This window comes from Lepus europaeus, chromosome 13 (assembly GCF_033115175.1).
Source record: "Lepus europaeus isolate LE1 chromosome 13, mLepTim1.pri, whole genome shotgun sequence".
Lineage (NCBI taxonomy): Eukaryota > Metazoa > Chordata > Mammalia > Lagomorpha > Leporidae > Lepus > Lepus europaeus.
In genome coordinates this window covers 65,933,438-65,945,521 of record NC_084839.1, presented here as the reverse complement: position 1 = coordinate 65,945,521, position 12,084 = coordinate 65,933,438, and positions in this window count along the sequence as shown.

The following is a 12,084-nucleotide window of genomic DNA, read 5'->3' as shown; positions in this document are numbered from 1 at the left end:
GGCATCTAGATTATATATCTCTCAGCCACATGAACTCGGTCCATAGGTGTTTGAGAGACGCGTCCCCTTGCAGTAGGTCAGCAAGGTTAAGCACTGCTCACAAGGAAAGATGGAAAGGCAAGGGAGCAGGAAGCCAGCTTTGCCCAGGAAATGCCAACGTGTGTCTCACTGTCGAAATCACCTTCAGGAAAGTCATGTCAGCACGAGGAGGAAAGTGCTAAGTTCTAGACGAGTGCTCTGTGCCGTGGGTTAGGGGCTGGTGAGAGTCCATGGGAGGTAAAAGGATAGGGCCACAGAGGAGGTAAGAATGTAAGAGGTGAGGAGGAACTACTCCCTGCCACCTCAGTGAAGTCTGCCTCTAGAGTGGAGGTAAAACGTGTGGTCTCCGATTGCTTAGCTGTTAGGGCAGTGGGAAAATATTTTTGTGGCAGGAGAGGGAAGTGTTAGGCCCCAGAGAAGAGGAAGGAAAAATCAACTTTTCATCCAACAGTTTGTTCAACATTACTGAATATCTACTGCCGTGTGTGCTAGGCGGTGAGTGGGGCCTGGGAATGCGCTGACGAGCAGAACAGACAAAAGCCCTGCCCTCAAAAAGGAGAGAGAATGAATCAGTGTTCAGAACAATATACTATGTCAGGTGGCGGTGAGTGCTATGCAGAAAATTAAAGCGAGGGCTGGGAAGGCAGGAGGGAATGCTGAGATGTCTTTCCTGCAAATTCTCTTTTATTTTTTAGATAGAAAGTAAGATTTACTGGTGGACGTGAACAGGGAGAGGGCAGCACAGTGGAGGCCCTCACTGCTGCAGGGCCTGCCGCTCGTCCAGAGGACCATAATTTGGGGTGCATTTGACCCCACAGCCATCTAGGATGAGTTCTTAGCCGTCAAGTCTTCAAATTCATCCATTGTAAACTTGGCTAAAGGCCCTCCTCTTCAAGATGTGGATCTTATGGCAGCCAGGGAATTTGAACTTGGCCCTGCAGAAAGCCTCAGTCAGATGCCCCTTGTTCTACAGCTCGGTGTGGGTTGACCTGGTGACCTGAACAATGTGAGCCCTGGCCTTGATGCCTTGGGGCTTCCTAAAGGCACTCCACACCTGACACTAGATTGGGAACACCCTGAGATCAGAGACATGAACTCCGCTGGAGAGGCCTGTCTCCCAGGTCTGTTAGAGAGATGCTGTTGGCAGCTGTTGCATGCCAGATTCCCATGATGTTCCTCTAAATTTTAAATAGATTTTGTGTAAGTGAATAATATGAAGGCTGAAGGGACATACAGTCTTCTGTCATTTTCTGTGAGTTGGAGGAACTGACCAGGTTGTGTTCCAGGAATATATATGAATATGACTCACTATCTGGGGAAAAATAAGCCAAGATCTCTGAATGGAGCATTTTCTCAGAAAGCCAGAAAACCCAGGGACCATAAAAGAGGAAAATGGAATTTTAATCTAGATCCCTAAGTACAAACACCATGGTTCTAGACTCGCTTACCTTGCCTTCTGCTGCACACTCTTCTGAACCTAGAATTTATCCTGTTCATCATGCAGAGGTGAAATGGCAATGCACAAAAAAAGGCATTCTGATGCTTCTGAGCATTCTGGGACAGAACAGAAGGAAATGAAAGTCTGATTGAGGAGGGAGAGATCATGGGATGGCACATACATTTGTGGTAACAGTGCCCATGTTGCAAGGCTGAGATGTCCAGCAGGTCCCCTCAGAACCTGTGCTGACCTGCAGGGCCTCCATGTCAGTGGTCGCCTCTGCTGAGGACATGGGCAATGAAGGCAGGGCTGAACAACAGAAAAGGGGATGACCAATAGCTAAACTCTGCTGAGTAACTTAGGTTTCTAGTATTACCTATACCTGGAGTCTCCCCATCTCTTAATTATAAGATTGGGAGAAATTAGAGGCAGGAGTTTGGCCCAGTAGTTAAAATAACCATATCCCGTATTGGAGTACCTGGGTTTGATACTTTGATCTGATCCCTGGCTCCAACTCTTGACTCTAGCTTCCTGCTAACGCAGACCCTGGGAGACAGCAGGGATAGCTCCTCCCACCCATGTGCCCCAGTGGCGGCCCCTCCTGTTTATCGTTCAGGCATACAGTGTTGGTTCCTCTTGCCCAGCTCTCCACAGGCCCCCCATCCTTGACACAGGGCAGGGCACACAACAGTAACAGCGACAGCACTCCACAAGCTTGCATCCTACCGTTTTCCTATAACTTGGCTTACCTGGCCCTCTGCCACTAGACTCGGAGCTGCCTAAAGACAGGGCGCTGTGTGCCATTCACCTTCTCCTTCCCAGCACCGAGTGCTTGGGAGCTCAGGAGAGCCCTAGAAGTGTGGCTGAGTGGGCGAGTGAGTAAGTTAATGACTAGATGAGCACACTGTATGATACCGATGCCGTGATGAGAGCAGGACCCTGGCCTGTACCCTACTTTCACTGGATTCCCCTTCACCCTGCAGCTTAGTGCTCAGTACGGGCTTGTACTTTTCAGTGCCAGATGGTGAGGCCTGCAGGGCCCACAGGCATTGGAGAATTCATAGGCCGTCTTCAGAGACACAAACAACATGTGGCCTGCTGCTTACACAGTAATGCTTATCCTCCAAGTTTGTCACATCCTTATGACAAATTTCGCCCAAGGTCATCGGTCTACCAGTCTGGTCTGCTTGGAATGTGCGTCGAAACTTCCCCGGGTCAGAGCCTGCGTCAGTTCGTGCCCGCATGTTCCTAGGTTTCTCTTCACCTGAAGGAGAGACTGCCTGTCATTCATGGGAATGAGTGACAGTTGTGAGCTCTGTTTTGCAAGCTGACAGAGTTCTGAGACTCAAGGACATGAGCTGGCAGTTTCCATCTGTGGGTTATCTTACATTCTTCAGCAACAACGCTGTGTTTCAAACCAGGATGTCCTGACAGGAAACCTGAGTAACATGCTGCCCCTCCGTCTTCCTGCTGGTGTGCGCCGTGTGGACGTGTGGGGGCCACTGCCGTGTGCGAGCTTCTTGCTGCTGCTTACAGGCTCTGGCGTTCATTAGCCTCCACCTCACTGGCTTTCCCCCTGAGAATGAGTCAGTGAAGAGTCGATCCCCAGGTATCACTCCTGCTGACGCTGTCCATGTGTCACAGGGAGTGCTGCCTCCATGGGACACTCTGCTCCATGATCCCTACAAAGCTAACAACACTCGAGGGAAGGCAGTGTTCTCACCCAGCATCCTCTGGGAGAGGGATATGGTACGGTTCTAGATGCCTGAACTCATGCCAAGCTCAGGCTCTCTGAGAATGACTTGCTTTTAGACTCAAACCTTTCAATGAACACTGCTGGAAGACATTGCAAATTTCCTGTACATTAGCCAAGGAATGCTAGCTAATGAAAGCTATGACACTGCTATGACCAAATTAACACCCTGAAATTAGTGAATCTTATGTGAACTATTTTACCTAGAGTTTAACTCTGGCTATGATTTTTTAAAAAGACTTATTTGAAAAGTGGTAGAGGCAAAGAGAGAGAGAGAGAGATCTTCCATCTGCTGGTATACTTCCCAAATGGCTGCTATAGCACATGCTACAGGCTGAAGACAAAAGCCAAGAACTCCATTCAGGTCTCCCACATGGGTGGCAGGGCCCAAGTACTTGGCCATCTGCTGCTGCCCCGCCAGGCACATTAGCAGGGAGCTGGATCGGAAGTGAGCACCTTGGGACTTGAGTTGGTGTTTGTTCCCATATGGGATGCTGGCATCATAAGCAGCTGCTTAACCTGCTGTGCTACAGTGCTGGACACTGGCTATGACCTTTGCAGTATAAAAACTATTTCTCCCAAACCTTAACTAAGATAGGAAACAGAGCCATTCCCAAAATTCATGTTTCTGATGTGTATCGCACCGTGAAATGTCCACAACTCAGTGACAACATTGATAAGCTTGCAAATGGAATTAAGAAAACAGATTATGCCAGACACACTGATGAACTGAAGGTTTCCTAACAGGGTTGCAGATCTGAGGACAGGAACTGAATCTCATGTTTGTTTTTGTCCCCAGCACAGGGCCTCAGACAGCGCTGGATACATATTAGGTGTCGATTAGCAGTCACAGAATTACTGAATGGAAATTTACTGGGACTCACTGCACTGCCAGACTCCACACACAAACAGACCTGCCCCGTGGGATTCTTCGCAAGAGCAGATATTTTATGAGAGCTGTCACTTCGAGTTGATTGGCTAGACAAAGTGAAACCAAGGGATTGTGTTTTAAAACCAAATGGATTTACTCTGCTAAATTTTACAACTGGGAAGCTTTGCTTTTGGTGGGGAGTTGGCCAAAATAACTTCAAACTTGAGGCTGATAGGTTCTATGAAAAATATAAATTTGTTTTGCCTTGTTGTGAGCCAGATGAACGCAGCAGGCGAGCTGGCAGGGAGTCCAACTGCAGTACTTGCCTGAGAGGCTGACACGGGCAAGGGAGAGAAGGAAAACAACCCGGCAGCCAGAGCTGGTGAAGTCCTCTGCAAAGGAGCTGCAGAGCTTTCCAGGTTTTTCTGGAAAAAGGGTGAAAGGGAGAGTAAAGGGCAGGAAGAGGATTGGTTAACAACTGGCTTGAGAAATGCTGACAAGTGGATTTGCCTGCCGGTTTTGTTTTCCTAAGTCGGGGATAAGTGAAGAGGGCCCGCCTGGCCCTGGCTGCTGGCTGGCAGGGCATCTTCCGCAGTCCGCCAGCCTGCGTGCTGCAGCCATCCTGTGGAAGGGGGACACCGACTGCCCCCCAGAGATGTCTGCAGCACGTGGCAGAGGGGAAAGGAGACAAGTTTATTTTGCTTTTAAGATGCTGATGATGTTTACTTTTTTGTGTAGGTACTTCATCCATGTGGCTCAAAGCCAAACAAATAAGTAAAAAGTATTTATTTCTCTTATTTCAGTCTCCATCTGTCCAGTCCTCCCCGCCTCCCCCTCAAACTACATGATGAGGTCTTTGTTTATCCTTCTAACATAGTTATATGCATATTCAAGCCAAAGCAATATACCATATACTCCTTGTTACTTCAGTAGCATACATGGTGTGCCAGGCTGGATGCACGCCCTGTCCCTTGTTGGGGTTGTTCCCACTTAACCTTCGATCTGAGAGACACATCCTTACCAGTGTATGAAGAGTAGCCATGGGGCCGGTGCTGTAGCAGAGTGGGCTAAGCCCCTGTCTACAGCACCAGCATCCCATATTGGTGCTGGTTTGGGTCCCGGCTGCTCCCCTTCCGATCCAGCTCTCTGCTGTGCCCTGGGAATGCAGTAGAAGATGGCCCAAGCGCTGTGGCCCCTCTACCCACGTGGGAGACCCCGAAGAAGCTCCTGACTCCTGGCTTCGGATCAGCCCAACTCCAGTCATTGCAGCCATTTGGGGAGTAAAACAGCAGATGGAAGACCTCTCTCTCTGTCTCTCCCCCTCTCTGTCTGTGGCTCTACCTCTCAATAAAAAAAAAAAAAAAAAAATTAGCCAACTTTTATTTCTGTGACTGCAAAGTATTACTTGAAGCATGTATTGTAACAACTGCTTCCCACCAGGGACGTTTAGGTTGTTTTTAGTCTTTTGCAATAAAATAGGGCATGGACTTTAAAGACATATTTGCTTTCGGGCCCTGTCCTGATGACTAAATTGGTCCTTCATTGACTCATCTGTAGAACAAGGATTATTTTATATTACTTGCCCCATAATGTTGCTATGAAAGATTAAATTACATAATATAAAAAGAACTTGTGAAATCATAGGTGCTCTGTGCAAATAATATACCTTGACACAGGACACCTTAGGATTTCTTTTCTTTTTTTAAAAAAGTATTTATTGAGAGGGCAAGAAACAGAGAGAGACAAAAATCCTGTTTACTGATTTATTCCCCAGATTCCTACAACAGCCAGCGCTACCCAGGCCAAAGCTAATAGCCAAGAATACAATGTAGATCTCCCATGTGTGTGGCAGTAATCCAGCATCAACAGGGTCAGCATTAGCAGAAAACTAGAGTTAGGAACTGAGGCCAGGAACTGAACCCAGGTACTCCAATGTGAGACATAGGCATCTTTTTCTTTTTCTTTTTTTCTTTTTCTTTTTTTTTTTTTTTTGAGAGGTAGGGTTAGAGAGAGGGAGAGACAGAGAAAGGTCCTCCATCCACTGGTTCACTCCCCAAATGGTCACAACAGCTGGAGCTGGGCTGAATGAAGCCAGGAGCTTCTTCCGGGTCTCCCATGCAGGTCAAGGGCCCAACCACTTGGGCCATCATCTACTGCTTTCCCAGGCTATAGCAGAGAGCTGGATCAGAAGAGGAGCAGCTGGGACTAGAACCAGTGCTCATATGGGATGCTGGTGCCGCAGGCAGAGGCTTAGTCCAGTATGCACCACAGCGCAGGCCCCAATATATGTATCTTTACCAACAGGCTAAACACATACTTCTAGAATTTATTCCTGGAAAAGGTATACTATGGTTGTTCCTCCTGAAATAGTATTCATATGAGTTTATTATATTGTTTTTCAGGACCAGTACATTTTTATTGTGACAGGAAAGCCCAGGTAAGCGAAAATGGGATAAAAGTTACCTTTCATCTTACCACCCAGAAAAATTCTTGCTAATTTTTAAAAACTTTTATTTATTTTTGCTTCAGTTGAAAGAGAGAGAGATTTTATTCTCTGGTTAACTCCACAAATGCCCTCAATAGCCAAGGCTAGGCTAGGCCAAAGGCAGGAACCCAGAACTCAATCTGATTCTCCCACACGTGTGATAGGGACCCACACACTTGAACCATCAACTACTGCTCTCAGAGTGCACATTAGCAGGAAGCTGGATCAGCAGCCAAGGAGGCAGGACTTGAACCTGGCACTCCAGTATGAGATGCGTGCATCCCAAGTGACTTTTTTTTTTTAAAGATTTATTTATTTGAAAGGCAGAGTTTCAGAGAGTCAGAGAGAGAGAGAGGGAGAGAGAGAGAGAGAGGTCTTCCATCTGCTGGGTCATTCCTCAAATGGCCGCAACAGCCAGAGCTGGACTGATCCAAAACCAGGAGCCAGGAGCTTCTTTTGAGTCTCCCATGCAGGTGCAGGGGTCCAAGCACTTGGGCCATCTTCTGCTGCTTTCCCAGGCAATTTAGCAGAGAGCTGGATTGGAAGTGGAGCAGCCAGGTCTTGAACCAGCGCCCATATGGGATGCCGGCACTGCAGGCGCTGGCTTTACCCACTGCACCACAGCGCCAGCTCCATATATATTTAGATTTCATTTTAGCTTTTATTCTGTTTTGTGGACTAGCTTATTCTTATATTATACTCACAATTTTATTAAGATATATTTAAATATACAGCAGTACAAGCATATCTTTGCCATTTTTATAATTTATCTTTTCAGAAGAAGTTCAAAATAATTTCTCCAAATTCTAGAAGAGTGGAAATTGAAGTGTGAGCTTACACATCTATTTGGGGATGTATGTTTCCTGTGGCTCCTGTAACATATCACTACTTTTTTTTTTCTTTCAACATATTACTACTAATCTGGCTTAAAACAATAGCAATTTAGTCTCTGGCAACTACTAATGCTAGAAGTCTGGGTGAAATCACGTGTCATCAAGGCTGTGTCCCACCCAGAGACCTTCCAGCAGGGCCCATTCAGTGCCTCTCCCAGCTGCTGGTGGCTGCTGCTACACACTAAACCTGTGGCTGCATCCCACCAGTCCCTGCGGGCGCATCACTGCCTCTTCAGTGTGTGCCAGGGCTCCCTCTGCCCTTCTGAGATAAGGGCACTTGGGATGGCAAAGGTCTTTTTTCCAAATAAGGCAACATTTATAAGGTTCCAGGGATTAAAACATGGATATGTTTTTGGGAACCATTTTTCAGGCTACCACAGGGGAAAACTATAGTTAGCTTTTCCATGAAAATCAGAATATGTCTTTTTAATTATTCTGTTAGATCTGTGGACAGTAGTTGATAGTCTTCTTCACATAGGTTCTGTGTACTTCTTATACAAGTGGAGTTTTTTTTACTATATTTTCTAGGAGTATATTATTGATGTAAAGAAAACTTTTTTTTTGGGGGGGGGGGGCACTTGGTACAGTGGTAATCACCGCTTGGGACATCCACATCTCGTATTGGAGTATCTGGTTGAATTCCTGGCTACCCTATTTGCCTTCCAGCTTCCTGCTAATGCACACCTTCAGAGGCAGAAAGTAATGGTTCAAGTAATTGGGTCCCGGCCACTCACATGGGAAAACATGGATTGAGTTCCTACCTCTCAGCCTCAGCCCAGGCTAACCCTAATCATTGCAGGCATTTGGAGAACAAACCAGTGGATGGGACCTCTCTTTCTCTCTTTTAAATTAAAAAAAATTGTAAAAAATTAGTAAGTTAATTAAATTTTGGATTTACTTAAACAACTTGTAGATGTTTTATATCCATCAATTCTATATTATTTGTTTTAATTTTGGTAGACATTTAAAACATTTTAGAAGAATGATAATTTGTGAAAACATGAAAAATTTTTTGATATTTTACTTTACATTTTACATTACTCCATTTCAGTGCTTCAAATACAGTTCCATTTCCAATTTTAATCCTTAAGTCAGTGCTACACAATAGAAATACAATGCAAGCTACCAAAATAATTTAAAAGTTTATGTAACCCCATTATAAAAGTAAAAGAAATAGGTGAAACTAATTTTGATAGCATATCTTATCTAATGCAGTTAACATGATTATTTCAATATGTAATCAATACCAAAATTAGTAATGAGATATTGTACTTCCTTTTTTTGGTAACAGGCCTTCAAAATCTGTACTTTATACTTACACATCATTAGTATTTTTGCTAAAATGAAGACAGGAAAAATAAATTTTGTGGAACATATGACAAGTTAGGAATACATTTTTCTTCATTATGTCGCTGATTACATTGCTAGTTTATTGACAAAACACCCAAGTGTGTGTGATTGTGTGGAACCCAGTTGGTGTTGATGTTTATACCCTGAACAGTACTGCTTACTATGTGCTACCTTCGCCGTGAGTATGTTTCAGCATTCCATCTAAGATTCTCCTCAACGTTTTCCCTTACAAAGACATATTTTATAAAGATTTATTTATTTGGGCCGGCGCCGTGGCTCAACAGGCTAATCCTCCGCCTTGCGGCGCCGGCACACCGGGTTCTAGTCCCGGTCGGGGCACCGATCCTGTCCCGGTTGCCCCTCTTCCAGGCCAGCTCTCTGCTGTGGCCAGGGAGTGCAGTGGAGGATGGCCCAAGTGTTTGGGCTCTGCACCCCATGGGAGACCAGGAGAAGCACCTGGCTCCTGCCATCGGAACAGCGCGGTGCGCCGGCCGCAGCGCGCTACCGCGGCGGCCATTGGAGGGTGAACCAACGGCAAAAGGAAGACCTTTCTCTCTGTCTCTCTCTCACTGTCCACTCTGCCTGTCAAAAATAAAAAAATAAAATAAAATAAAATAAAAGATTTATTTATTTGAAAGGCAGAGACATGGGGACAACATTGTGGCATAGCAGGTAAAGCGGTCACCTGCGACGCCAGCATCCCATATGGGCGCTAGTTAGAGACTCTGTTGTTCTACTTTGGATCCAGCTCCCTGCTAATGGGAAACAGTGGAGAATGGCCTAAGTGCTTGGGCCCCTGAACCAAGTGGGAGACCCAGATGAAGTTCCTAGCTCCTGGCTTCAGCCCAGCCCAACCACAGTCATTGTGACCATTTGGGTAGTGAACCAGTGGATGGAAGACCCCTCTATCTGTAACTTCACCTTTCAAATAAAATCTTTAAAAATAAGTATTTGTTGACTAGATAGATTATTTGAACTCTATTAGAATTTCTACATATACATATCACCTGTTTGATGTCCAACAGGTAGGGTGAAATAGGAAATAGCAGATAATGAAGACGTTGAAAAGTTACATGATATGACTAAAGTTTAGCAGTAATCCAGGGCTCCTCATTCTAAACTCATGCTCTTTCTATTTCATTTTGTTGCTACTCAACTTGAGGTTTGGTGCTAGGCTCTGGATGATGCAGTCTTGGGAAATAAATTCTCCTGGGCTTCAAGTGTTCAGTTCACTTGGGAGGGGTGAGGCACAAGATATGTGGGTCTCAGAGAGGAACACGTCCAAGGCTGTGGTTCTTTAAACAAGAAAAAAATTCCAGATATTTGAGAGAAGAGAAAAGCTTCATGGAGTAGGAGACATTTGGATTGGGCTTTCATTTGGAGCAGGAAACAAGAAAGTGTACTGGCAGAGCAAACAGAATGAACAAAGAAGGAGAAAAAGCAGTTCAGTGTGGCTGAAGCTGAAGCTCAGGGGCGGTATTCTGGAAAACTAGGGGGGGAAATGCGAGGAAGGACAGGCTGTTTGGATGAGGCCTCAGGTGTCAGGTTTGAGTTCTGCATTTTCCTCAAATGACCATGGTAAACCTATGAAGAATTTTTAGGCAAGGAAAGGCATACTAGAAGCTCTGCATTAAAATAGAAAAAGTCAGAAGCCAAAATAAAACTAAAAAGGGAGACAAAAATAAAGCTACTGAGGGACCAGAGCTGTGGCGCAACGGGTTAAAGCCCTAGCCTGCAACACTGGCATCCCACATGGGTGCTGGTGGTTTGAGTCCTGGCTGCTCCTCTTCCAATCTAGCTCTATGCTATGGCCTGGAAAAGCAGTAGAGGATGGCCCCAGTCCTTGGACCCCTGTGCCTACATGGGAGACCTGGAAGAAGCTCCTGGCTCCTGGCTTCAGGTCGTCTCAGCTTCATCCCGTTGTGGCCATTTGGGGAGTGAACCAGCAGATGGAAGACCTCTCTGTCTGTGGCTCTCTGTGTAAGTCTGTCTTTCAAATAAATAAAATAAATCTTTAGGGGCCAGCGCTGTAGCACAGCAGGTCAAAGCCCCAGTCTGCAGCGCCAGCATCCCATATAGGTGCCAGTTTGAGTCCTGGCTGCTCCACTTCCAATCCAGCTCTCTGCTGTGGCCTGGGAGAGCAATGGAAGATGGCTCAAGTCCTTGGGCCCCTGCACCTGTGTGGGAGACCCGGAAGAAGCTCCTGGCTCCTGGCTTTGGTGCAGCTCCAGCCGCTGCAGCCACCTGGGGAGTGAACCAGCAGATGGAAGACCTCTCTCTCTGCCTCTGCCACTCTAACTCTGCGTTTCAAATAAATAAATCTTTTAAGAAAATAAAAATAAATTTTTAAAAAAGCTACTGAACAGTCCAGGAGAGGTTCAACCAGGGTGCTGGAGATGGAAAAGAGCAGACATGAATCCATGGCAGAGGCTGACCACTGGCCAGGAGGGCAGGGGTACACACAAGGAGTCAAATAACAAAGATTTTTTTTATTGTGCACACTGGGGAAAAGAATGTTTTCGTTGAACCAGCACTGGAGTTGGGCTGCTAAGGTGGTCAGGATGGGGACTGAGGCAGGATGTTGTGCAGGTGCCTGGAGGTTGAAGAATTGTGTTTGTGGTGGTAACTGACTTGCCACTGGGACATCCACGTAGAGCTCATGGGTCAGCTATCGAAGATCCACTCTGGAGGTCGGGAGAGTTTTTGGGTCGGGGTGGATTTAAAGGCTAGTTGCCTGTGAAGGTATGAGAGTTATGGGGGTGAACACAGGTGGAAGGAGAGGACCAAAGGAAAGAGCTCTGGGGCACTAAGAAAACCAGGAAGTAATGAAGAATGAGGAGGAGCAGCCAGGGAAAGGGGGGTCCTGTGTGAGTGACAAGCCTGACGGCAGAGGCCAGGTGTCCCACCTGTGTCCTCATCATGCCTCCTGCTCAACAGGCACTCACTGACTGCTGATCAGGTGAATGGATGAACCAGAAGAGAGAAAACAGAACCCCCCCCCCAAAAAAAAAAAAAAAAAAAAAGATTTTCAGAAGACTAACAACGCAAAATGCTGCTGCCGACGGGAAAAGGGCAATGTTGCCAGACAAGAGCCCCTCCGCTTTCCCGCTCTTTGCCGGAAAGCTCAAGTGGTCACAGGAACGCAGTCCAGGTGGGGCAGAAGCCGGGAATTCTCCGGGGAAGAGGCGGGTCCTGAGCACGTACAGAGGGCGGCAGCCTGTTCCAGCCTCTACTCCAGGCTCCTGCAGATCCGGG